The sequence below is a fragment of the Diceros bicornis genome, chromosome 19 (assembly GCF_020826845.1).
Source record: "Diceros bicornis minor isolate mBicDic1 chromosome 19, mDicBic1.mat.cur, whole genome shotgun sequence".
Taxonomy (NCBI): domain Eukaryota; kingdom Metazoa; phylum Chordata; class Mammalia; order Perissodactyla; family Rhinocerotidae; genus Diceros; species Diceros bicornis.
Window position 1 is genome coordinate 26,973,874 of NC_080758.1, and position 25,619 is coordinate 26,999,492.

Sequence of the window (25,619 nt, forward strand, 5' to 3'; positions counted from 1 at the left end):
CTCCTCCTCCCCACCGCCGCCTGGTAACAGGTCCTGTTGTCAGTTGAGATGAAATGAGGCTGCCTGTCACAAACCTGCCTGGCTTTAGAAGAATAAATCTGAGGAAGTTGGTTTGATGGTTGGTCAATTTTAACATAGATCATAGATGAGTCTTTAGTGTAAGGCGGTCAGGCTGGCACCCGTCTTCCAGAGGCCGTCTTCCAAGAGCAGCTGAACGCCTTGTGCCTTGCTTCCACAAACATTCCTGGAGCGCCTCCTATGGGCAGGGCTCTGCTGGGCCCTGTGGACTAGGGTGATGGGCTGTGCACACAGATAATTACAGTTTATCTTTTCTATGCAAGAGGACCCTATTCTATGCAAGAGGAGATTGTAGTCTCACGCCCTTTTGCTATAGTTCAGATCCCATTATGAACTCCGGGATCGACTCCAGTCCCTTTGTTGTGTTGGAATTTTGTCACAAATATAGTCTATTGAATAAGGAGCATCGATCGGGTCTGTGGACTGTTCGGCAGGGGTTTTGCCGCAGGGCTGGGGGATTTGAGCAGGTTCTTTCTTACTGTTAGCACTTCGTCTTTGCATCGACTTGTTGTTGTTCCTGTTCTGCTTAGAAATCTGCTGTTAGCCTAGTCTTTAGCTGCAGGTTATTCTTATTTTACGTTTTATTTACTTTTGGAGCATAATGTTCATTAAGTTGGCAGTGGTTAGGCCAAGAGAAGATCAACCAGAAATACCTGTATTCTTTCCCTGGAGGAAAAAGGATTGTCCTGGATGGGGTGAGGGAGACACTCATTCTTCAGTTCTGACACTCTTCTTTCTTCTTATTCTGGTGATGTTAAAAAAAAGGCAGGTGATGACAAGGAAAATCCCCAAATAGTCCAAGTGGTCAGCTGCTCCCCAGTGGGACCAGCTGCCTCGCACAGGGGCATTTGCTGGAGTGTAGAAATGGCCTTTCCAAAAGGCAGATAACCCAACAACAAATATTTCCCTAAAGAATATTTGGTTTTTTCTGGATTGCATTTTTTTACATTTGTCATATTTCACAAAAGTATTTCAGAATTTTTGTGAAAAGTGCTGTGGATGGTGTCAGATGGATGGTACCTTGTATTTGGACAGCACTATAGTTTTTTTGAGGGGAGTCAAGTTTATTAAGGCATAATTTACATACAGTGTAATTCACCCTTTTTAGGTGCACAATTCGGTGAGTTTTGATGAATGTATACAGTCGTGTAACCACCACCACAGTCAAGATTTAGAATATTTCCATCACCCCAAGAAGTTCCCTCATGAGTCTTTTTGTGTGTGTCTGTGTGAGGAAGATCAGCCCTGAGCTAACATCCATGCTAATCCTCCTCTTTTTGCTGAGGAAGACCCGCTCTGAGCTAACATCTATTGCCAATCCTCCTCCTTTTTTTCCCCCAAAGCGCCAGTAGATAGTTGTATGTCATAGCTGCACATCCTTCTAGTTGCTGTATGTGGGATGCGGCCTCAGCATGGCCGGAGAAGCGGTGCGTCAGTGGGCGCCCGGGATCCGAACCCGGGCCGCCAGCAGCGGAGCGCATGCACTTCACCACTAAGCCACGGGGCCGGCCCCTACCTCATAAGTCTTTGTAGTCAGTCCCCTCCCCTCATCCCCACTGCTGGCAACCGCTGACCTGACTCCTGGCCCCACAGTTCTGCCTTTTCCAGAAGGTTGTATAAGTGGAATCCTGCAGTATGTAGCTTGTGTGCCTTGCTTCTTCCACATAGCACAGTGTTTTTCAGATTCGTCTGTGTTATTGACATGTCAGTAGGTTTTTCCTTTTTATGCCTGGCTCCTATTCCATAGTACGGATACATCCCAGTTTTGGGGTTTTTTGATCTGTTTCCTGGTGACCAGTGGAATGGGTTGTTTCCTGCTTTGGTGATTATGAATAAAGAACAGCACTATAGTTTCCGGCATTCATTCCTTCACATGCATCATCTCATTTGAAGCTCAGGACACCCTGAGAGTTGGGTGTCGCTGCACGAGTGTCTAAGAAAAAGGACCCACCACGGGGTACACTTGCATGAGGTCACATGGTGACAATTGGAACCTTGGTCTTCTAACTCCCAACTAGAAAGGGTTTTGTTTGGTTTTTATTGAGATATAATCCGTATCCCATAAAATTGCAATCAGAAAGCTTTTACGAGAACTTACATAAATCAGGAAGTATTATGCAATCAAACCCCAATGAAACATCTCCGTGAATATTTCATTTCTCACCCTGTGTTAAAGGAGAAGGAATCTTGAAACAATCTAGTATCAGGCAATAGGGGATTAGTTATATAAGTTATGGTATATGTATGTGATGGAATAGCATGCAGTCATTGAAACTATTAAAGACCATGGTATTATGAAAAGGCTCATGGTCATGATGTGTAGGCAAAAAAGTCAGGTTACAGGGACCAGCCCAGTAGCACAGTGGTTAAGTTCGGCATGCTCTGCTTTGGTGGCCCGGCGTTCACAGGTTCAAATCCTGGGCGCGGACCTACCCCACTCATCAAGCCATGCTGTCGCGGCATCCTACATACAAAATAGCGGACGATGGGCACAGATGTTAGCTCAGGGCCACTCTTCCTCAAGCAAAAAGAGGAAGATTGGCAACAGGTATTAGCTCAGGGCCAATCTTCCTCACCAAAAAAAAAAAAAAAATCAGGCTACAAAACAGTAAGATCAAGGTGAAGCTACTCTTGTAAAAAATGTTTACATAGAAACATACTAAGTGGATAAAGTGGATGTAAAGGAAACGTTGTCAGTGGTTATTTCTGAGCTGTGGAATTACAGGGTTTTTGTTTTTTTTTTTAATAATTTTTTTATTCATTCATTTTTTCCCCCAAAGCCCCAGTAGGTAGTTGTATGTCATAGCTGCACATCCTTCTAGTTGCTGTATGTGGGACGCAGCCTCAGCATGGCCGGAGAAGCAGTGAGTCGGTGCGCGCCCAGGATCCGAACCCGGGCCGCCAGCAGCGGGGCGCCCGCACTTAACCGCTAAGCCACGGGGCCGGCCCGGGTTTTTTTTTTTTAATTAATTATTTTTTTTTTGAGGCAGATTTGCCCTGAGCTAACATCTGTTGCCAATCTTCCTCTTTTTTTTCTTTTTTCTCCCCAAAGCCCCCAGTACATAGTTGTAAATCCTAGTTGTAGGTCCTTCAGTGGGAGGCCACTTCAGCATGGCTTGATGAGTGGTGAGTAGGTCCGCACCAGGATCGGCGAACCCCGGGCTGCTGAAGCAGAATGAGGGAACTTAACCGCTGCGCCACCAGGCCAGCCCCAAATTACAGGTTTTTAATTTTTTATTTTGCTTGTCTGTAGTTTCTAAATTTTTCAATATGAGCACACAAATTAGTATGCTCTATATACAGAAACTGACATATAAGAATGTACACCTGAAATTACACAGTGTTATAAGCCCATATGACCTCAATAAAATAATTTAACTTAAAAAATGAACAATAAAAAAACAAATAAATTAGTGTGCTCTATTTATAGAGATAATGCATGAAAGGTGCACAGTAAAAAATTCAAACAGAACTGAAAGAGATGAAAAGGAAAACAACCTCCCTCCCTCCCCGCTAGATTGCTAAGAACATCTATTATTTTTGTAAAAAAAAAATTTTTCAACCAAAACAAGTGAACTTCCTCCACACTGACTACCTGAGTTATTTCTAGGTGCCTTGTCCCTAGCGAGGCTGTGATGACTCCCCAGGGCTGACCTAGGCCGTGACCTGGGCAATGTCATCAATTCTGTAGCACGTGGTCCCACTTCCCTCTCCTGGCCCCTCTGGAACCAGCTCCTCACCATTTCTTTTCATCGCTGCTCCCGGAGGTCAGGCCCTGAACATCTTGACAGTACGTTAGATTCAGAAAAGCTTTAGTCAAATCACTATTTTCATAAAATCAAGAAGGAAGGAAAGAAAGAGAAAGAGAGAAAAGCTCTAGTCTTCTCTTCCCAGAGCCTGCATTCCCTCCTTTAATGCTTCCTGCTAATGTGGTAGAATGACCTTGAGCTTTGGAGTCAGACTTGGGTTCAAATCCGCCTCTTACCATCTGTCTCCTGAATGCACTCATTCGGTGGGATTGTCGACCACTCGCCGTGCCGCAGCTCCAGCACTGAGCAGGTGTGACCTTGAGGGGGTTTGCTTCACCTCCCCACATCTTTGAGGTTCCTCTATAAAGTGGAGCTGGCGTCTGCCTCACAGGGTAATTGTGAGGGTGGAGTGAGGTGGTCTCTGTGGGGCACCAAGCCCAGTGCCTGCCTCAGAGTGGGGCATCATCTCCGCCATCACCCATCTTTGGGTTGTTAGCACTAAGCCACGTGTTCAGAGAGACAGGGAAACTTAACAGATTCATCGGCAGTAGGTAGCTACCCCTACCCCTGAAATTCTCACCCAGGATGAAATGAATGGCTAGACCAGTCGTTCTCAAAGTGTAGTCCCAGGGCCAACAGCATCAGCATCACCTGGGAACTTGCTAGAACTGCACATTCTTGGGCCCTGCTCTAGACCTCTGAGTCAGGAACTCTGTGGTGTGACCCAGTGCTCTCTGTTCTAACCAGCCTTGGTGGGTGGTTGTGATGCTCACATTTGAGAACCACTGGGCAACCCCATCCCCTGCCTTTGAGAGACCCCTAAATACACCTTTAATAAACATAGAATGTGACCAGCTGTACAGGGACCCCCCCAAGATTCTTCCTCCAACAGAGACACCTTGGATTGTGGGCTGTGGAGCCTTGAAATCAACCTGAAGTCAGGGACATCCCCTCAAACACCCTGGCTGCCCTTCAGGAACGCCTTATGATCCAGTCTCCCTGAATTTAGTGGAGTTTCATCCATCCTCTTGGAGTAGGGGCCTTTGAGTTCTTCACCCTGCTGTGTGGAGCAGGGCGGGTGTGGGCCTTTGTAAGTATTTTGGGCTGGGTGTCAGGGACAGAGAGACAGGTCCTCCCCTTCGTACTCTGGCACCTTGAGCTCAGTCAGTGGTTCTTTGAGTGGCTCACCATGTTCACGGCAGCCCCATTGGCCCTTTGGTGGGAACCCTCACACTTGTGAGGTTTTCCCGTGGGTTTTTGGTTTGGAAGTGATCGTCCCTGTGACTGTACAAGGCATGGGGCCGGGGTGGTGGGGGCGCAGTGAATTAGGAGACCTGGCCTCCCATCCTCGAGGAAGTTGAAATCAATTTCAAGGAATTCGAACAACACACAGGAAGTCATGAATCCACGTGGACAGGCTCTGAGTAGTGGACGAGGAGGACACTGGGTGACAGTGCCCGGCAAGGAGAGATGGCGAGTGGTCAGGGAGGCCTCTCTGTGGGCTGGGCTGGAGTCAGGGAGCGGCTGCTTTGCCCTGACAGGCCCACAGGGGACCAGTGTCAGGCCACACTTCCCCTTCACACGGCCCTGCGTGGAGGGAGATTGAGAAGCTGCCTCTGGCCTCTTAGGAGAGACCCGTTTACCTACTGTTGACTAAATAAAGGCTTAGAGAGGCTTATGGAATAAGACGGCTTTCACATCAAAGGGCTCTTACAAAACAGCTTGGTGATGAGTTAAGTACAAATGAATCAGAAACAGATGGACTCAATTTCCTAGAAAATACCCCTGGGCTTCAACAAGAAGAGGGAACGTGCTCAGCCAAAGGCATTGTGGGTTTTTGCTGATCCTAAAATATGCTCGATGATTTTGCCTGAAACAGGGCTGAGATGCTGGGACTCTGTTGGGCTCCAGGTCGTTAGAAACTCCAGGTGGAATCCTCTCAGCTCATCAGCTGACTCGCAGCAGCCCTTCACAACCATCCTCAGGGGCCCGGAAGGAGACCCCGTCCGCTTGGTCCTGCTCCGGTGTGAGGGCTGGACAGGGCACAATTGAGACCTTTCTCTTGTCCGCGTCGGTTCCCTGACTATAAAATGCAGCAGTTCTTCTAGATAGTCTCTGAAGGCCTTTTCAGCACGAGTGTTCCCTGAGTAATAACAGCGATAACTGCCAACATTTGCTGAGTGATTCCTTATGCTAGGCACTGCCGCGTTAAGTGCTGTGTATACATTGGCTTGTTTTCCTGCTTTTAGCAGCCCTGAGTTAGAACTATAATTATCTCCATTGTACAGATGAGGAAACTGAGGCTCAGAGAGGTTAGATAACTTGCCCAAAGGCCCACAGCTGGTACATGGTAGAGACTGGATTTTAACCAAGTGGTGAGGCATCTCCTGATAACTTCTAGCCTGTCGGTTCCTGGATTTCCATTTTTGTGCAGCCTTCTAGTCCTTGCGTTGGTCCTAAATAGTCTCCTCTCTGACTGCCCTGCCTGAGGCTCTCCCTTCTCAGAAGTCTTTGGAACCTGGACAAAGTGGCCTGGAAATACAACCTGCCCTTGCTTACCCTCTGCTCCCCCAGACCCCACGTGCCTGTGGTAGGTGCTGGAAACACACAGCCTTGCTCTCAGGGAGGTGCCAGCAACTCCAGGGCGGCGTGCAGATGCCTGCCAGAGGCAGCATGGACACGCCCTGGGAGCCCTAATGGAGCGCATCTGACTGACTGGGGTGAGGCGCCAGCAGGAGCAGGGCAAGTGGGCAAGCTGGGCTGGTGGCGCTGCTGAGGGGACAGCATTGTCTTTGCAGGGAGGTGGGAATGGTCATGGCACCATGGAGAAGTAGGCGTAGTTAAAGATGACGGAGACTGAGTGAGTGTTGGGGAACCTCAGGAGAGGAGGCTCGGAAGAGAGTCAAGGGCCAGCTCCTACCAGGCGAGCCTTAGGGCTGGTCCTGAAGGGAGTCCTGAAGGATGTTAAGCAGGAGAGTGACAGGAGCATCTGTGCCCTGCCTTTGGCCTTGCCCTCCTCCTAGCTCTCAGCCCTCTCCCAGCCTGAGCGGGAGTGAAGGTCTCAAAGGCAGGACAGGTGTCCAGTGCAGTCCATGGTAAGTGCTCAGTCAGTGTCCACCAACAGTGCTGGTGACGGCAGTTGGGTGGCCTTGACCCTGAACATCCACCTCCCACAAGAAGAGCCAGGGCCTCTGACTTGGGTCAGCTAGAACAGTCTAGAAAGCAAGCACTTGGGCAGTGGTTCTTATCTGAAATTTTTTTTTTTTTTTGGTGAGGAAGATTAGTCCTGAGCTAACACCTGTTGCCAATCCTCCTATTTTTGCTGAGGAAGATTGGCCCTGGGCTAACATCCGTGCCCATCTTCCTCTACTTTATATGGGATGCTGCCACAGCATGGCTTGACAAGCGGTGCATCAGTCTGCACCCGGGATCTGAACCCGCGAACCCCGGGTCGCCGAAGCGGAGTGCGAGAACTTACCTGCTACGCCACCAGGCCGGCCCCTGGGCAGTGGTTCTTAACCCTGGCTGCACTGTAGAATCACTGAAGAACACCAGTCTCAGGTGCCCAGCCCTTGAGTCAGGACCTCGGGGGCAGAGGGGCCTGGCATCCGTGTTTTCAGAAGCTCCTCAGGCGGTTCCAGTGCACGGCCAGGGTGGAATCACTGACATCAGAACCCCGCTGGGCGCTTGCCCTGCCCCAGCACAGACCTGTGAAATCAGCATGGGGTGGGATGGGGAGGGATCAGGGCATTGTTAGCAGGCTCCCTCGGTGATTCTAATGTCCATATAATGTTAAGAACCCTTGATCCTATCATTTGGGTGTATTTCCTCAGCTGCTAACCTAGGTCTGAGTCCCGGTGGGTGCCTGGCAAATGCTGATCAGAGATTGGCCAGAAGGCTGAGCCAGGCAGCTTGACATCCTTCTCGTGAACCAGCGAGTGTTGGATGGCTCTCTACCACTCTCAGGGGCACAGTCAGTAGAAATAATGGCAGTTTGCAGAGTGTCTTACAGAACGCTCCCCTACACCATCACAGGGCCCTGCTGTCAGGGCGCCCACCTGGGCGGGTGGGGCAGAGGAGCCCTTTCCCCGGGCTCCCTACTCCTGGCTCCACCCCCACCATCCAGTGCCCTCCTGAGCCTCTCCCTCAGCAGCATCACATGAGAACAATGAAGGAAGAAGTGTTCTGATCATTTCACTGGGATGGTCAGAGGATAGAGGGACTTGAGGGCCAGCCTGAGGGGTCCTGATTGTATACTGTGAGAAGTCATGCAGTTATTCATATGACAAATATTTACCGAGGGTCTGCTTTGCACCAGGTGTGTGCTAGGCCTTGGGGACACCATGGTGAGCAAAACCAACCTCATGGGCTTACTCTACGTGGGGAGACAACAGTAGATAGGAAAAGAAGTACATAATTAACCTGTAATATGGGTTAGGATGGGAACTATTTTCATGAAAGGATAGGGCATAATGTCTGCGAGGGGGGCTTCTTATGGTGGTCAGGGAAGGTCTCTCTGAGGAGGGGACAAGGAACCTAGTCTTGTAAGATGATAAGGATGTAATGAATAGAAGGCAGAAGGGGTGGCATGTGCAAAGGCCCTGAGGCATGCCTGGTGTGTTTGAGAAACAAGGAGGCCGGAGTAGCTGGAGAAGGAGAGTGAGGGGGAGTGTACTGCGGTGCATGTTAGCAGGGCCCAGGCTCCCAAGGCTGTGATAAGGTATTCAGTTCTTCAGCAGGAGAGCAACCTGCGTTTTATCTCCCAAGGAAGAGTGCGTCAGGGTGTGAGTGATGGGAAGTGAGAAGAACAATGTGGAATATCATCTATGTTTCAGGGACATGGGCTTCAAGTTTGAGTTCACATGTGACCTGGGGCAAGTCACTTCCCTTCTGTGGGCCCCGGTTCTCCTGTGTGCGAGGATTGGCCCGGTGACCTACGTCCAGCGAGGGGTTCTGGGAGTCTCGAGCTGTCTGTACGGAAACTGAAGGTGAAGAGGTGCCCAGCGTGGCCGTGACAGTGGAAGCATTTTGGAAGCCGTGTCACTGGCACTTGTTCATAATTGAGCGAAGCTGTCGCTCTTCTGGACTCTGCTGTTGTCCCCAGGCCAGGCTGCCAGTAGATGCTGGCTTACCAGGACTGAGCCTGCCTTGTTTCACGCCGGGCTCATTCGTGGTTCTCCCGGGAGAGAAGCGTGCAGTGGCTGGGGAGCGGCGGGAGGGTGGGGCTGGAGGCCGTGCGCTGTGCCGCTGGGCTGGCTCCGGGACAGTGGTTGGGGTGAGGCCGAGAGCCGCCCGCTGGGAAGGTGTCACTTTTTATGAATGATTTCCTGACAGGTAGAGGCTGACTCAGCTGGCAGCCTCCCGTGGGCTGGAGTGTGGGGCCTGCTTTTCCGGAATACTAATCGGCCTGGGGCAGCTGGCAGGGGAAGGAAGGGCCTCCAGCGCAGTGGGGAGCGCGACTGTGCATCTTGGGCGGTTTTTCTCCCCCAGAGCTTTTCTTAGCTTGTCGGGGTGGGCTGGGGGAGGCAGCAGGACCCACCCGGCCTCTTTCCCCCTCCTCCCCTGTCGCTTCCTCCCCCTCCTCCCGACCCCACTCCTCCTCAGACGTCTGCTGTCAGCAGCTTTCAGCTCCGCCGCCTGCCTCACGCCCGCACTGCCTTTGCAGACGAGTCTGTGGGAGGGGGGAAGGCTGCTCTCCAAGCACCCCTCGCCCTGCAGGCCCCTGCAGCCAGGAGGCTCTTGAGGAGGTGGGAGGGACTGAGCTCTCAGGAGACCGGGGGATGGAAGTGGGGAGGGGTTCTGCCTTCCTCTCCATGTACCAGCCCCTGGGAGCTCTCTCCCCAGAGAATTCCACTGCTGGCTGTGTCATCGCCCTCTGGTCAGAGAAACCATTCCAGGGAGAAGCCCTGTGCTGGTGGCCACCGTGGGAGGATTTTCAAGCCTGTCTCAAAGCCTGGGCAGATGTGTGTCTCCGAGCTGGGGTATATTTGCCATCAGAGAGGGAGGAGGAAAGGGCATCTGTGGAACGTCTGACCACCTACTGGGCATCAGGAAGGCCTGCCAGTGGCTCAGTGTAGCTTTCCATCTGGCAGACACCTTATTTCATTGAATTCTTACTGAAACATTAAGAAACAGTTATTATTTCCCCCATTTTACAGATGAGGAAACAGGCTCAGAGAGGGAAATTCATTTGCCCCAAGTCACACAGCAATTAAGTGAGGGAGTGAGGCTTCAAACCCAGTCTGCCCAGCCCCAAAGCCATTCCTTACACTTCACTTCCTGCCTCTTGGAGGGAAAGCCTGTGAAGAAGGTGAATTTGGAGGAAGAGCCCCCTCATTGGCACCATGAGAAGGGGGGTGATGCGGGATTCAGGGACTTGAGTGGAACCTGCTGCGTGACCTTGGGCAGACAGTGCCCTGTCTCTGCTCCTGCATTGCCCCATCTCTACCAGGAAATAAACTGGATGCTGGTGCCAGCGTTTTCCTTCTGAAATCACCTCACCGAGGCCCAGAGTTTTGCAGGGGACTGGACGCTGGCTTGCCTGAGCGTCCTGACAGCAGCGGCCACCAGAGCACTTTCCTGCGGGCCTTCCCCTCCTGCTCCGAGGCTGCCCAGCTCAGGAAAGGAGAGGCACTGCTGGTAAACGGAAGCTGGGCCTGACCGCAGCTTTGCCTGGAGGGGTCTGCGTGACCTTGGGCAAGGCACTGGCCTACCCAGGCCTGAGAGAGCGGGGCTGTGACCCACGTCCTGCATTCTGCCTCTGTCCTAAGGGCTCAGGAGAGATCAGGATGCCCAGTGCTCTGGGACACCCGGTGTCCTTCCTCTCAGCTGTTGATTAGATTGGGCTGCTGTAACTGGCCATGGTGGGAAGCACTCTGCAGGCTGCAGGCCATGGGAGCCGGGGGAGGAGGTGGCCTCCGGAGGGCCCAGGAGATCTAGTTGCTGAGGAGCATCTGGGTCAAGGTCTTCTCCTCCCAGGCTTGTCTGCAGGGCGAGTCAGTCCTGACCCCTCGTCCTGGTCTTTGTGCCACACCCCTGGGAAGAGGCACCACCCTGCTAGGCGAGAGGGCGCAGAGTAGCAAGGGTGGCGGGTGATGCTGGAAATAAGACGAAACAAGTTGGTGAGTTTAAACACGTGGGGTTCCTGGAGGCCCCTGTCAGTGTTACCATGGGAACATCTCTGGAGCCAGCATGCCAGCTTCCCCCTTCCACACCTACCCTTACTGCCTGGGGGCCTGTGGGCAAGTCGCTCACCTCTCCGTGCCTCGGTTTCCCCATCTCTGAAATGGAAGCAATGCCTCCTCTGGGGCTGTTGGAGGAGCGCATGAAACCAAGTGTGTGTTCTTGGCACCCATGGTGACAGCCGTTGCTGCTGGGGTGGCTGTCGTTGTTGGCATTACGCCTCACCCAGCCCACCCCTGGCATTGTGCCAGACACTGCTCCCTGGATGGAGGGCACTGTCTCCTTTGTCCCCTGACAGTACCCTGACGGGACTTTGATCTGAGCACCTGCACTGTACTTGCTTCTTTGTGCGTCTGTCTCCCAACCAGACTCCTGGGATTCGAGGGCTGTGCACCCCACAGCCGACACCCGTTGTTGCTGGGTGGATGTGTAGACAGTCTCAGCAGGGGTGGAGGGGGGACAGGGTTCCTCCCCCGCTTCTAAACCCCAGTGTGGTACTCTGCTTCCCCCCTACTCAGGTCCGTCCGTCAGGGGCGTGGGGGTGCTGTGGTCGTTTCAGATGCCCTGCAGCATCAGGGGAGGCAGCATGTTGCCCAGACTGCCTCGGGAAGGAGCCCGGCTGCAGACCAGGCACTTCCTCTTCACTCACACCTGCCACATCCTGAGCTGGTGGTTTCTGTTACTCTGTGAGAGCTGATAAACGGGCCCACAGGGAGGCCCAGAGCCACTCCCCCTCGCCCCTCCCCCAGCTTAGCTTTCTAGAAGGCCCCAAACCTAGAAGGTGCTTGATCTGTGGTTGCTGGGTGCATGCTCTTGGGGTGGGGTTTTCCTCCCTGGTCACCAACAGGGTAGCTAGAGAGCCGGCTAAGCCACATCCTCGAAACTGCCCAAGACATCCTGAAATGCAGCTCTGCAGGCTTCTACCCTTGAGGTCTGAGCTGGTACAGGACTGGCTCAGATTAGAGGCAGAACCGACGTGAGGAGTTGGGGTCAGAGCTCTTGGGGGCTCATGACACTCTCGGCACAGCCAGGACCCGGCATTTCTGTGACAGCTCTCATCAGCAGGGAGCAGCGAGGGCCGGAAGAGACAGCGGGGATGAGACGCAGCTGCTGCAAAACTGACTCTGCCTGTCCGGCTACACTCGGAGCCGTGGGGCCCAGGGCAGTGTCAGGACAGCCTACATGCTCCCTGAGCCCTGGCCGTTTTCCAGGCACTGGGCCACATCCTGGAGATACCAAGATCCAATTCCTCAAATGCTCATTGGGCGCCCAGTACACACCAGACCCTGAGCCTCTGAGATGGACATGATGCAGCCTCTGCCCTGGGAACCCCTAGGGTGAACACATGACCCACACCAGGTGACTCAGAACCATTCGAACAGAGAGCCCGGTGTCCTGGGGGGGGCAGGTAGGAAGGGAGCATCTAACTAGCCGCAGGGCCGTGTGTGAGTCACCTCGTTCTGTGCCTCAGTTTCCCCACCTGTCAGGCAGTCCTGCATGATGCAGCCTCTGCTTCTCCTCTAGCCTGTGTCTTGCCAGCCTCTCCATCACTCCGTCTGCTGCTCTGGTCTCCGGTGGCCTCCCAGGCTGACTCCTCCTCGGTAGTCAGGTCTCGGCTCAAGTGTCCTCTCCTCCAGGAGCCCCCCCCAACTATCCTGCCTCTCATCCTCCCCTTCCCCATGTTCCCTGTGACACTCGCATCAGGTGCAACAATATGTTTATGTGTTCTCCTTTTTATTGTCTTTCTCTCTCTAGCCCAGAGCTTGGCACTGAATAAATAATTGTTGAATGAATGAATGAATGAGCAGATGTGCCAGATCCCGTGGGGTCTTGCTTACCACACCAAGTGCTGCTCCTGGAGGTGGGAAGGCCGGAAGGATTTGAAATGAAGCCACAACACCATGACCAGAATTCTGTTGTTAAAAGGCCTTCCTGTCACCCCATCTCCAGGCCTCACCCCGTCCAAAATGGAGTTTTGTCAGCTCAGAGCCCAGTTCCTCATGAACTGTCGCTGTGAACAGCCTGGAGGCCAGGAACAAGATTCTTTTTTATTCTTTTTCCCTCCTTGAAAGACTAGCTTAATGAAAAACTGCTGCACGGGGGGTGGAGAAGGGAAAAGCACAGCACGCCCGAGCCCGAGCCGAGAGGGGCATGCCGGTCCTCTAGACAGGGGACGAGGCCCAGAGAGGGGCACTCCCGCGGCAGAGCGTCCCTGTGTGCCTCAGGGTGGGTGTCTGACGCACAGCGTCATCCCTAGGAGCCGTCTGGCCTTGACGGGAGGCGAGGTGCTGCAGGAAGCACCCCGAGGCTTGTGGGGGTAGGAGGAAAGCCCAGTGGGCACCTGGGAACTCAGAAGGAGCATCTCACGAGAGATGGGGTACTGTGAGGAGGCGTCCCCCTTCCTGCGCTGGGTGGGGGTGGACTGATCCCAGGGCAAGCGGCAGGCCCACTGTTAACCAGCTTTAGGCAAGCCCTGCTCTTTCTCTGAGCCCCAGCGTCCTGGCTCTGCAGTGCGGCGGGTCGTTAGCAGAGGGTGTGGGGGTGGGAAGAGACCTGTTGGTTGATGACTTTATCTAAGCCCCATCCGATGGAGGTGAGGAATCTTTGCCTGGACTCCTGAGGTAGAGACAGCGATGTGTGTGGGTGTGGCTGGGGTGGCAGGAACTGTGGCCCACCAGGAGGGCCCAGACCTGAGGCAGCCGGAGGATACAGAGACAGGGGGCCGAGGGAGAAGGATAAAGGGCAGGCTCACAGGAGATGGGAAGGAAAGATTACGTTTAGAGACATGGAAATAGAAGATGCAGAGAGCAGAGGAGGCAGAGGAGAGGCTAGAGGGTTGAGATGCACCGAAGACTGAGGTCAGGGCTTTGTTCATTTACTTTATTTAGGTTACTCCGGGCCCCCAGTTTCTGCCATTGTCTATTTTATGGCCTTGGCTGTGCAGGGCCTCAGTTTCCCCACCTGTTCATAGGAATAATAAGATTTATAGCACCCATTTGTCATGAAGCCCACGAAAGACATTGCACAAGTCAGGTTTCAAATTCAAATTAACTGAATTCTGACCAAGAAGCTTTGAGAGACAAAGACCCACACAGAAATAAGCTGAGCAGAACAGTGTAAGGATGTAAGACTTAGAACTGCCTTTTCTTTGGTAACGGGCATTGTTTGTGAGCAGAGAAGGTCAGAGAAGGTGCAAAACATGTGGATATTGTCTATAACAAAAGCTTCAAGGGTGAGATGAGGTAAAAGATTGGCATGCCCCTCGAGAAGGGCTGGGTATTGTCATTTAAATCCAGGTTCCCTGGGCTAACGAGCCGGAGCCCCTGACCTAATGGCGCCCCCTAGCGGTCAATTCTAAAATACTCACTGTTTTCCTGCTTGCTTTTTCTCCCCTATTAAAACAGTGTACTGTACTTTTTCCCTGAATATCAAACTAATAAATCCAAATACAACATATTTTCCGTAGGACAGATTCCTAGAAGTACAAGGGCTGGATTGGTGGACATGAGCATTTTATACCCAGGCAGGTTACATCTAAGTGTCTTTCCAAAAATATTTGCGCCGATGTGCATTCCTTTTTTGGTTCATTTAAACGTAAACACCAAGATGAGACTGGATAGATCACTTTCCCGTCAGCGTCCTGTCCATAAAATGAAAAGGCTGGATTGAAAAAACAAACAAACACGCAGAGAACAAATCTTCTCCGAGCAGCGCTTTGCACTCACAGAGGGTTAGACGGCCCCCGCCGCCACTGCCCCCAGCTGCTGAGCCAGCCAAGGCGGGGAGATTTAGCCTCTGGAAGGGCTTGCCAGGCAGTGACCTGCCCGAGGTCACACAGCTAGTGGGTCTCAGATGGCTTTGCTCCCCAAGCCTGGCTGATCTCCCAACCCTTTGCTGCCCCCCCCCACCTCCCTCCCCAGCATCTTCGCTCATTCCACTAGCAAACAGCTCTGTGTGGCTTCCGTGGCCAGGCTGTCTGCTGCACGTTGGGGATGCCACCATGAGCAAAAGCAGATGTGTCCCCGCGCACTTGAAGAACCTCACAAACGTGTGATTGCAAATGGAGCCAAATGGCCGGGGCGCGAGGCACAGATGCGTGCAGGGTGAGGGGAGCCTGCAGCCGGCTGGGCACAGCCTCTCTTCATCCTGACAGCAGGGCGGGGGTGACCGTGAGGGGTCAGAGGGGGTGGCTGAGTGAAAGATGGAGGGGAAAGAGCAGTGTGTGCTTCCACAGCTGCCATCTGAGCCTCCGTGTCCCTCACACGTCCCCTGGAGCCCCACGTGGGCCTCTGGGCCCGGGGACCTGTGGTGACTGGGGCGCCCCCGAGGTGGGGGGCGTGTGGCCGTTGAGCCCACCTCCGGCAGCGAGGTCTGAAGCGCCGGCCACTTCCGTCCTTTGCTCTCCGTGTGGTTGGTGGTGTGACTGAGACATCTCGGGCCGGTGTTGAGGGGAGCCGGAGGGGGCAACTGGACTGTCCCAGCAGGGGCCGCGGGCCTCCTCTGGTTTTGAGGGCCCAGCGCTGCCTCTGCCTGCCGTTTGTCCCAACCTGGGTCTTATGAGGAGGGACTCAGTCCAGAGCTTCTCCGCAGCCCCTCCCCATTTCCCCTCCCCACCCTCCCTCCAGGCTGTGAAGTGGGACAGAGAGGTGCCCTCACCACACAGGGGTCTTGGGGCTGGGGGCTTCCTTTATGGACGCTCCTTGTCAGCCTTGCTGTTCCTGCGGGTTTCCGTTCTTCCCCTCTTCAGTCCTTCAGGGTCTCCCAGGCGCCTGACACCAGCACTGCCTCCCTCGTCTCAGAATCCATTTCCCACCCAACAGTGTTTACCAGGCTCCTACCTAGAGCCGGTTCCAGTTAGAAGCGGGGTGCAGAGGGGTGGACACACCCTGCACCCCAGAGCTCGTGGCCCAGTGGGAAGATAGCAGAGCACTTTTCTGGAACGGTGTATGCAAAGTGCTGTGGGCTTGAAGGAAGAAGGGGAGGGGAGTGGTGGTCAGAGGAGGAAGAGGCCATGGCTTCCTCCCTTGGACTTCCAAATACAAGACCTGGCGTGATGAGAAATTGGGGTGGAGGGAGAGAAAGAGCGTGAGAGGTAGAGACACACACACAGTATGGTTAATTTCCCCCACAAAGCTAAGGCTATTTAATTTGAAGGACTATTCTTCATTCTAAGATGATGGCCTTCCTGTTTTTTTGGTGTTTTAGTGTCCTTTCCAGAAAGTTCTTTGTTTTTTATTGTGGCAAAAGACACACAACATGAGATCTATCCTCTTAACAAATTTTTAAGTGTATGGTACAGTATTGTTAGCTAAATTTACAATGTTGTACAGCAGATCCCTAGAACTTATTCATTTTGCATAACTGAAACTCTATACCCATTGAACAGCAGCTCCCCATATCCCCCCTCCCCCCAGCCCCTGGCAGCCACCATTCTACTCTCTGCTTCTATGAGTTTGACCACTTTAGATGCCTCACATAAGTGGACTCATGCAGTAGTTGTCTTTCTGTGACTGGCTTATTTCTCTTAGCATAATGTCCTCAAGGTTCATCCCCGTTGTAGCATAAGACAGGACTTCCTTCTTTTTATGGCTGAATAATATTCCATTGTATGTATGTACCACATTTTCTTTACTCATTCATCCAGTGATGGACATGTACGTTGTTTTGACCTCTTGGCTATTGGGAACAATGCTGCAATGAACATGGGAGTGCTAAGGTATTTTCAAGATCCTGATTTCAGTTCTTTTGGATAAATACTCAGAAGTGGGATTGCTGGATCATATGGTAATTCTATTTTTAATTTTTTTTGAGGAACTTCCATACTGTTTTCCACAACAGCTGCACCATTTTACATTCCCACCAACAATGCACAAGGGTTCTCTTTTTTTTTTTTAAAGATTTATTTATTTATTTTCCCCCCAAAGCCCCAGTAGATAGTTGTATGTTATAGTTGCACAGCCTTCTAGTTGCTGTATGTGGGACGCGGCCTCAGCGTGGCCGGAGAAGCGGTGCGCCGGTGTGCGCCCGGGATCCGAACCCGGGCCGCCAGCATCAGAGAGCACCGCTAAGCCACAGGGCCGGCCCAAGGGTTCTCTTTTTTACGTATCCTCCAACACTTGTTAACTCTTGTCTTTTTGATAATAGCCATTCTAACAGGTATGAGGCGATATCTCATTGTGGTTTTGATTTGCATTTCCCTGTTGAGCACCTTTTCCTGTACCTGTTGGCCATTTGTATGTCTTCTTTTTTTTTGTGTGAGGAAGATCAGCCCTGAGCTAACATCCGTGCTAATCCTCCTCTTTTTGCTGAGGAAGACCGGCTCTGAGCTAACATCTATTGCCAATCCTCCTCCTTTTTTTTCCCCCAAAGCCCCAGTAGATAGTTGAATGTCATAGTTGCACATCCTTCTAGTTGCTGTATGTGGGATGCGGCCTCAGCATGGCCAGAGAAGTGGTGCGTCGGTGCGCGCCCGGGATCCGAGCCCCGGGCCACCAGCAGCGGAGCACGTGCACTTAAACCGCTAAGCCACGGGGCCGGCCCTGTATGTCTTCTTTGAAGAAGAGTCTATTCAAGCCTTTTGCCCATTTTTTAATTGGGTTGTTTGATATGTTTTGCTATTGAGTTGTAGGAGTTTCTTATATATTAACCCCATATCAGATATATGGTTTACAAATATTTTCTCCCATTCTGTAGGCTGCCTTTTCATATTGTTGATTGTTTCTTTTGCTGTGCAGAAGCTTTTTAGGTTGATGTAGTTCCACTTTTCTATTTTTGCTTTTGTTGCCTCTGCTTTTGGTGTCAGATCCAAGAAATCATTGCCAAGACCAATGTTATGAAACTTTTCCCCTATGTTTTCTTCTAGGGGTTTTATGGTTTCAAGTCTTAAATTTAGGTCTTCAGTCCATTTTGGGCTGATTTTTGTGTATGGTATAAGATAAGGGTCCAATTCCATCCTTTTGCATCCAGTCTTCCCAACACCATTGGTTGCTTGGCTTTAAGGGCCTTCCTTGGCAGAATAAGAAATTTTCAGCTCTTTGCAGGTTCCCAGAGTTTCTTTAGATATGTTACTGGTCTGTGAAATCCTGTGAACAAGACTCTCATAACTTTATTTATTTTTTTTTAATTTTATTTATTTATTTTTTCCCCCAAAGCCCCAGTAGATAGTTGTATGTCATAGCTGCACATCCTTCTAGATGCTGTATGTGGGACGCAGCCTCAGCATGGCCGGAGAAGCAGTGCGTCGGTGCGCGCCGGGGATCCGAACCCGGGCCGCCAGCAGCGGAGTGCGCGCACCCAATCGCTAAGCCACGGGGCCGGCCCTCATAACTTTATTATAATGACAAATTATATTTTAAAAACACATGGCTCTTATGAGAAGAGTGGGTCAGTCAAGAATGTTCAAGAAAATCTGGGCCATAGGGCCCATGTCCTTGGAGGCCACATCCCGGTCTGACTGGCAGTCGATTCCTTCTCTCCAATCAGACTATGAGCACTTTGGATTTCAGGATTGAACAGAGTAGGTGCTCACTTAACATTTGTTCACATCCATACAGCCAGAGGCGCTGAGATCAGAGAGGTGAAGCCCTTCGCCCACATCACAGAGCACCTCAGGTGGAGGCGGCCGGGCCCAGGTTCTCCCAGCTCTTGGGCCAGCACTGTTTTGACTGACCTGTTATCTGCACATGGCTCTCTGCCTGCACTGAATAAAACCTTCCTCACCCTGTGGCCCAGAGTGGCCGAGAAAGAGCTTTTTCCTTCTGAACTGGAAAGCTTGGATTTTTCAGAGATGGGTCTTGTACCATTTAGTGTCTCCCCAACCTGCCGGCATGGCCTCTGGCACGTGGGGAGAGTGTGGAAATGTCTGAACGAAGGGATAACCAGCCATTTTGATTGAGAGGCGGCTCAGAACCAGAAATCAGGGCTCTGATTTCTGATTTCTCTGATCAGAAATCCAAATCGAAAATTGGATTCTGCTTCTTATTCTGCCTCAGGTTTGCTGTGTGACACTGGACAGGTCCCGTTCTGTCCCTAGGCCTTAGTTATCTCACCTGTTAATAATAACAGCAACAATAACAATAGATAACATGTAATGAGTGCTTCCTATGTGTCTGGCACTGCTCTAAGCAGTGGGTATAAGCCCATTTACTCCTGCCAGTCACCCCAGAGATAGGGATTATTAATCCCTCTGGTATACAGATGAGGAACAGAAGCCCAGAAGGGTTAAGTGTCTTGTCCAAGGTCACATAGCTAGTTAGACGGGCAGCAGGATTTCAAACCTAGGCAGGCTGGCCCCAGAAACCACCTCATCACCGTGTGATCCCCAGCACCCAGAGATTTATCTTTCCTTGCTCAGAACTGCAGTGATTCTATGAGATACAGAAAGTGGCAGCCGTTTCAATTCTAGGCCCTTGGCAAAATGTTTCTGGTTGAGTTCCTTTAGGCTTTGTTAAATAGAACCATGAAGATCTCTTCCTGGAAGGAAGGTGACTGTTGGGACAGGGTCACTAGGGGGGAATTTTTGCAGAGAGGGAGAAAAAAAGAGATGGCAAGGCCTGTCTCCCTGTCTTGCTGCCTCTCCACAGCCTTGTCAGTTCTATGGTGGCTGCCCAAAATCAAGTCCAGGCCACCTTTGGCCCTGACCTGGGCATCAATCTGGGAAGCCAGTGTCACCTGCTCTGAAGCATTCCAAGTGGTGGCCAAAGTCAGCCTGTAAAGACAGCAATGGGTCACATCACCCCCTGCTTACAGCCTTCCCATGCCTTCTCGAAGCCCTTGAAATAAAACCCAGGGTGACCCCTGCCCATCTCTCCGACCTCATCTCGCACCTCCTCCCCTTCGCTCAGCATCCTGTAGCTCTGTGCTGTCCCGACCAGCGGCCACCAGCCATATGGGGCTGTTGAGCGCTTGAAATGGGGCCAGTCTGAACTGAGAAGTGCTTGTCCATATAAAATACACTGGGTCTCGAAGACATGGTACAAAAAGAGAGGATATAAAATATCTCATTAATAATTTTTATATTGATTATATGTTGAAATGATAATATTTTAGATATATTGGGTTAAATAAAATATATTATTAAAGTGACTTTCACCTGTTTCTGTTTACTTTTTTATTGCAGCTACTAGAAAATTATAAATTCCATGCGTGGCTCCCATTCTGTTGCTACTGGACGGTGCTGCTCTAGCCACACTGGCTTGTGTCCGGTTCCTGGACCGCGCCCTGCTTTTCCCCGCCCCAGGCAGGCAGGGCCTTGGATCCCTCTCCCCACAGCTCTGTTCCCCACCACTTTCCAGTCGCCCCTGTAGCCGCACCACCAGCACCGAGAACCCTCCTGTTTGTTATCTTTCTTCCCTGGGTGGAGAGCCAGCTCCCAGTGATCTGCTCTTGGTTCAGCACCCCGCTCCAGGCTGGCGGGGAAGGACATGTGGTCAGTCAGAGGCCTGGGGGAGGGAAGGATGGGAACTGGTCCGTGTTCCTCAGCCTGGAGCCGTGGGAGGGGGTCTTCAGCCAGAGGGCTCCACCTGCTGCTGGCCGGGGTTTACCGAAGCAGGAGTGCCATCAGTGGCTCTGAGCAGAACACACTGGCCAGAAGGGGCTTTGGGCTTTTCGTGGTGTCCTGAGAACCTACTGTGTCAGTAGAACCAGGGGTGCGAAGCCCCCCAGGCTTCATCACAAGAACTCACTGGCAGCCTGGGACAGGTGCCAGGCCCTCGGGAAATGCCAGAGGAGCTGAAGTGGACGTGGGCTTGGCTGCTCATCCCAGGGTCCATCTTGGCCCTGCTGCTCACCGCATGGTGACCTTCGCAGGTCACTCAGCTCTGCTCCAAATGAAGATTAGTTCCCTTCCTAGGGCCGGTGAGGACCAGAGGGAGGGCCATGTGTACAATGTGAACAGGGCACAGCGTGGGGACACATAGGTGCTCAGGCCATCCCAACCAGCACCCCCTCCGCACTGTCAGCCACCTTGCAGGACACTGCCATGTTGGGGATGGAAACAACGCATGGCCTCAGTTCCTGAGCAAGGGGGCCCCCGCTATAGGAGGACCCCCAAGTCATCGCCTTGTTCTGCTTTCATCCTGAGGACCCCGACTTTGGCGGGATCTGGAGGAGGAGGAGATACCACTATTTCTGTGAAAGAGGCCTGTGGGTTTTAATTGACCACAAGCTCAGAGTGAGCCAACGGGTGACCTGATTGCTAAAATAGCCCAGGAGGAGGGCAGAAGCTTCCAGAACAGGGAGGGGGCAGCTGGAATCTCTGCTAGAGGGAAGTGAGGACACTGTTCTTGGAGCTCACCCAACTCCAGAGAGCAGGGAGCCCCTTCTCTGGAAACCTCTGCATCCGTCCATACCCTGCTGGTGAGAACGGGGCGGGGCAGGAGGAGGTGCGGGCCAGAGGCAGGGCTGGATCGTTCCTGGAGCACAGTAACTCTGGAGGGCAATGCTGCCTTCTCACTCTCCATTCTTTTCCAAACACTGCTCTCGCATGAACCCAGACAGCTTTTCTAAGACAGGGGCCAGCGTTCCTGGGCCTGTCACCTCTCAAGTTAGAAGAAACCGTGGGTTGGAAGGGCCCAGGGAGACTAGGGGCGCCCGGCGCTCCATTCCCACATGGGGAAGCTGAGACCCTGCCTGAGGCCCACGGTGAGTGAGGAGGTGACAAAGGCCAGCTCTCCTCCAGCCCTCCCTCTGCACTCAGCAGCTCCCCCAAAATGCAGGGAACAAAGAAGAAGGCTTCTCTGACAGTAGATAATGAATGTTCTGATTCTCAGGCCTTGAGAGCATCATCTCCCAGTGTCCCGAACCGGGAAATTTACAGCCTGCAACTGACTCTTCCAGAAGGTCCTGGGTGGGCCTGGGCTCCAAGTGGACAGTGTTCCCTTGCTGGTTTCTCCATGGGAAGAGACGGCTGGTGAATCCCACAAGCTCTGTGCTGGCTGCCCTCGGCCTCCAGTGGCCTGGACGGAGGTCCCGCAGCTCCAGCTGGGACTGGGCACGCCGTTGAGGACAGAGCCCAGCGGCCACCCGCTGGTGTGGAGGGTGGGGGGAGGTGGAGGGGATGAGCTTGGGCAAGGGCAGCTCTCTGCTCTCCTTTTCTATTTTATGTCTAATTATAAAAGCAATTCATACTCATTGTAAAATTTGAAAACCACAGAAAGGTGGAAAGGAGAAAATGAAAATCATCTGTCATCCCACTGCCCAGAGACAACTGCTGTTGCTATTTTGTTGTATTTCTCCCTGGTCCTATTTTTCTATAAGAATCATACATATGTATATAAGTGTGTATTTTAATTGTAATCATACTCAATAGCTGGCTTTTCCCCTCCACATTACATTACATTGTGAACACTTTCTCACATCATTAAAATTTTTTTAAAGTTATTTAATGGCTGTATAATAGTCTATTAATAATTTATTTAGCTATTCTCCTGTTATGTTTTTTTGTTTTCATTCTCCTATTTTGACTCTTTTTTTTGACCAAGGGAATTTGGCAGTTTTAAAAATTCCCCTTAAAAATGTAAATCTAGGGCCGGCCCCATGGCGTAGTGGTTAAGTGCGCATGCTCCGCTGCTGGCGGCCCGGGTTCGGATCTCGGGCGCGCACCAACGCACCGCTTGTCAGGCCATGCTGTGGTGGTGTCCCATATAAAGTGGAGGAAGATGGTCATGGATGTTAGCTCAGGGCCAGTCTTCCTGAGGAAAAAGAGGAGGATTGGCGTGGATGTTAGCTCAGGGCTGATCTTCCTCACAAAAAAAATATATACATATATATATATAAATCCAGCTTTTTGGCTGCCAAGATGGAGCGGTTCTGGGGTATCCTGTCTGCCATTTATACCAAGAGGGGCCCCTCAGCTTAACATCTGGGATGACAGCAAATGTTGAGCATTTGGAAAAACCAAAAAGCAAAAAATTAAACCCGCCACCCCTGGGGGACTTAGGAAGAGAGCCCCTCTTCATTTGTGCCTGCAGCTCGTGCTGTGTCCCTGCCCTCTGGCAGCACTGCACGGTCTGGCTGTGAGCTGGTGGACGGGTCGGGCAGCTCCCGGTTCCCATTTTGCCTGCACCACGAGCGGACAGTGAAGTCTGGGCAGGTCCTTATACTGCTCCGTTTCCCCATTTCCTGGGCTGTAAAATGGGCCTTATGCTGAGTGGCTGGAGTCGGGTGCCCTAGTGCTGCTCCTGAACCAGTACTGCCGTCAGTGGGGAGCAGAGGGACAAAGGTGTGGTGGGGCCAGGTGGCCTCCTGGCAAGTGGCCTCTGCTCTCTAAGAGCCGTGGAGCCCCTCCCACTCGGAGATTCTCTGATGTGTCCTCAGCCCCAGGAGTCTGCGGCTGCCGCCAGAACGGCTGGCCCTTGTTGGCCCTCCAGCTGTCCAGATTGGACGACTCCACACGGCTCTGAACAGCTCTGGCCTCCCAGGGCCTTGTTAGTCCCCAAGGAAGCCACCAATCGGGTTTCCCCGCCCTTCCTGGAATCAGGCCCATGTATGACTCATGGAGAACCCCAAGGTCTGCTGCGTATCCCAACCCTTCCAGAGAAATTCCCCATTGTATTCTGGGCTCAGAGGTCATGCAGGCAGGGTTCCTGGAGGTTGGAGGCTGGACACCACTAGAATATATGCTTCAGGAGGGCGAGGCCTCATGCTTCTCACTTACTTGGTGCCCTCGGTGCCCAGCACCGGGCCTGGCCCGCGGTAGACCCTCAGTAAATACTAGCAGATCAAGGTAAGTGGTGGCCTCTGCCTGCCTCAGTTTCCCTTTCCATTCCGCCCTGCTAGGCTGTGGGCTCTGTGAGAGCAGAGATGAGCCTGGTTCGCTTGAGTCCTCAATGCCCACCAAAGACGCTGGCACATGGAGAGGGTCCACGAATGTGTAAACAAACGGAGAATGGATGGGTTGATGAATGTCATGTCCCAAAAGAGTTAGAACTGACGATGCAGGCCCTCCCTTCTCCCCACCTCCCCTCCACAGTGGGCCCCTTCCCTCCCTCTGAAGGGCTCTGGATGATCCTTTCCTCTGTCCCTCCTTTGTTGAAACTGGCCACCAGGAACCTCTGAGCCTTGCCAGGTGTGTGACTTTGGACAAGTCCCTCAACCTCTCTGAGCCTCCATTGCCTCTGCTGTAAAATGGAGCCATATGATACATTGAAGGGTTTTCTGAGACTTAGTGCCAGATTGCACAGTCAGTGCCTGGCAGGTGGTGGCCCCCCGGGAAGAAGCAGCCCTCTTGTTGGCAGGGGTCTGGCCCTCTGTCCATGGCATGAGCTCCCCGACGTGAGCTGGCTGACCAGTTGACTGACGAGGGGCACGGGATGATCTCGGGCTGGGACTACCCAAGGAGGCAGCAGAGGATCACAGATCCCCTGAGACCCCAGCACTATGCCTTGGCTCTGTTGTTCGGTGTCCTTTCTCCTACTGGGAGGGCACATGCTGCTGCTGGGGAGCTCGGCCAGGAGGTGGGCCCGGCTCCTCTGGAGAGCTGCTCTCCTGTGTCCCCTGCAGGGGAAAAAGGAGCTGGCTGCACTGCCTCGGAGAGCTTCCACCCCAGGCGGCCCTGGCACAGGGCAGGGACAGCAGATGCGCAACAGAAGCCCCGTGCCCTCTCACCCTGTCATTCAACTCTCTGGGCCTCCAGAGTTTAAAATGGGGGGAATACAGTCAGACTGAAGATTTATAGGTCTGACAAGAGGAGCAAATGGGATGGTGTATATGACAGCACTTTGGCCATTGTCACGCACACTCCTAAGGTCCTAGCACAGTAACTCCATTAATATTACTAGGAGCCTCCCACAGAGTGGGGAAGCATGTCCACAGCCCCTCAAAGCTGGGAGAGGCCGCCTGGCCCCCCCACATAGTTGCTGTAGGACGTAGACAAGTGACTTCTCTCTCTCAGCTTCAGTGTCCCCATCTGCAAAACGAGGGCGCCACCCTCTCGGGTTCTTGGGAGGAGTCTGGCCACGTCCAGCCTCAGAGATAATGACTGCTCCAGGCACCTCCACTGCCGAGTGCCTGCCCAGTCACTTAGGATCCCCAGACCTCAGTTTGCCCATCTGTAATATGAAGATGATTGTCCCACCCAGTGCCTCAGGTTATTTGGAGAACTCAATAAAACGAACCACGTAACCCACCTCTCGTGAGTGCCCCCTACGTAGAAAGTGCTCATTTAGCTATTATTACAGGTTTTCTTGCTGGTAGTAGCTCACCAGGCCAGAACTGCATGCCCAGTGTCTTTGGAGCATGGGGCGTGTGGGACAGCTGTGCAGCCGCCGCCATCAGCAACCTGAAGGGGCCCAGTTGCCAGGAAGCCGCCGTGGGGGCTGGGCTTTGGGGTCTTGGCCAGGCCCTGGGGGGCCAAGCAGGCGATGAACCTTGGTCTTCTCCTGATCGTGCCCCTGCCCCAACTCCCAGCTGCCCAGCGTCATCACCATCTACCTTCCTGCTCACACAATGTCAGAGCTCCAAGGGAACACCCGAAATGCAGCAAATACCTTTATTGTTTTTCTGGCTGTAAAGGCAATTCTTGTTCATTGCAGAAAAAAATGTAAAAACTCAGAAAAATGTGAATTAAGAGCACCCCCAAATCCCAAACTTCCAGGGTTTTTTTTTTTTTTT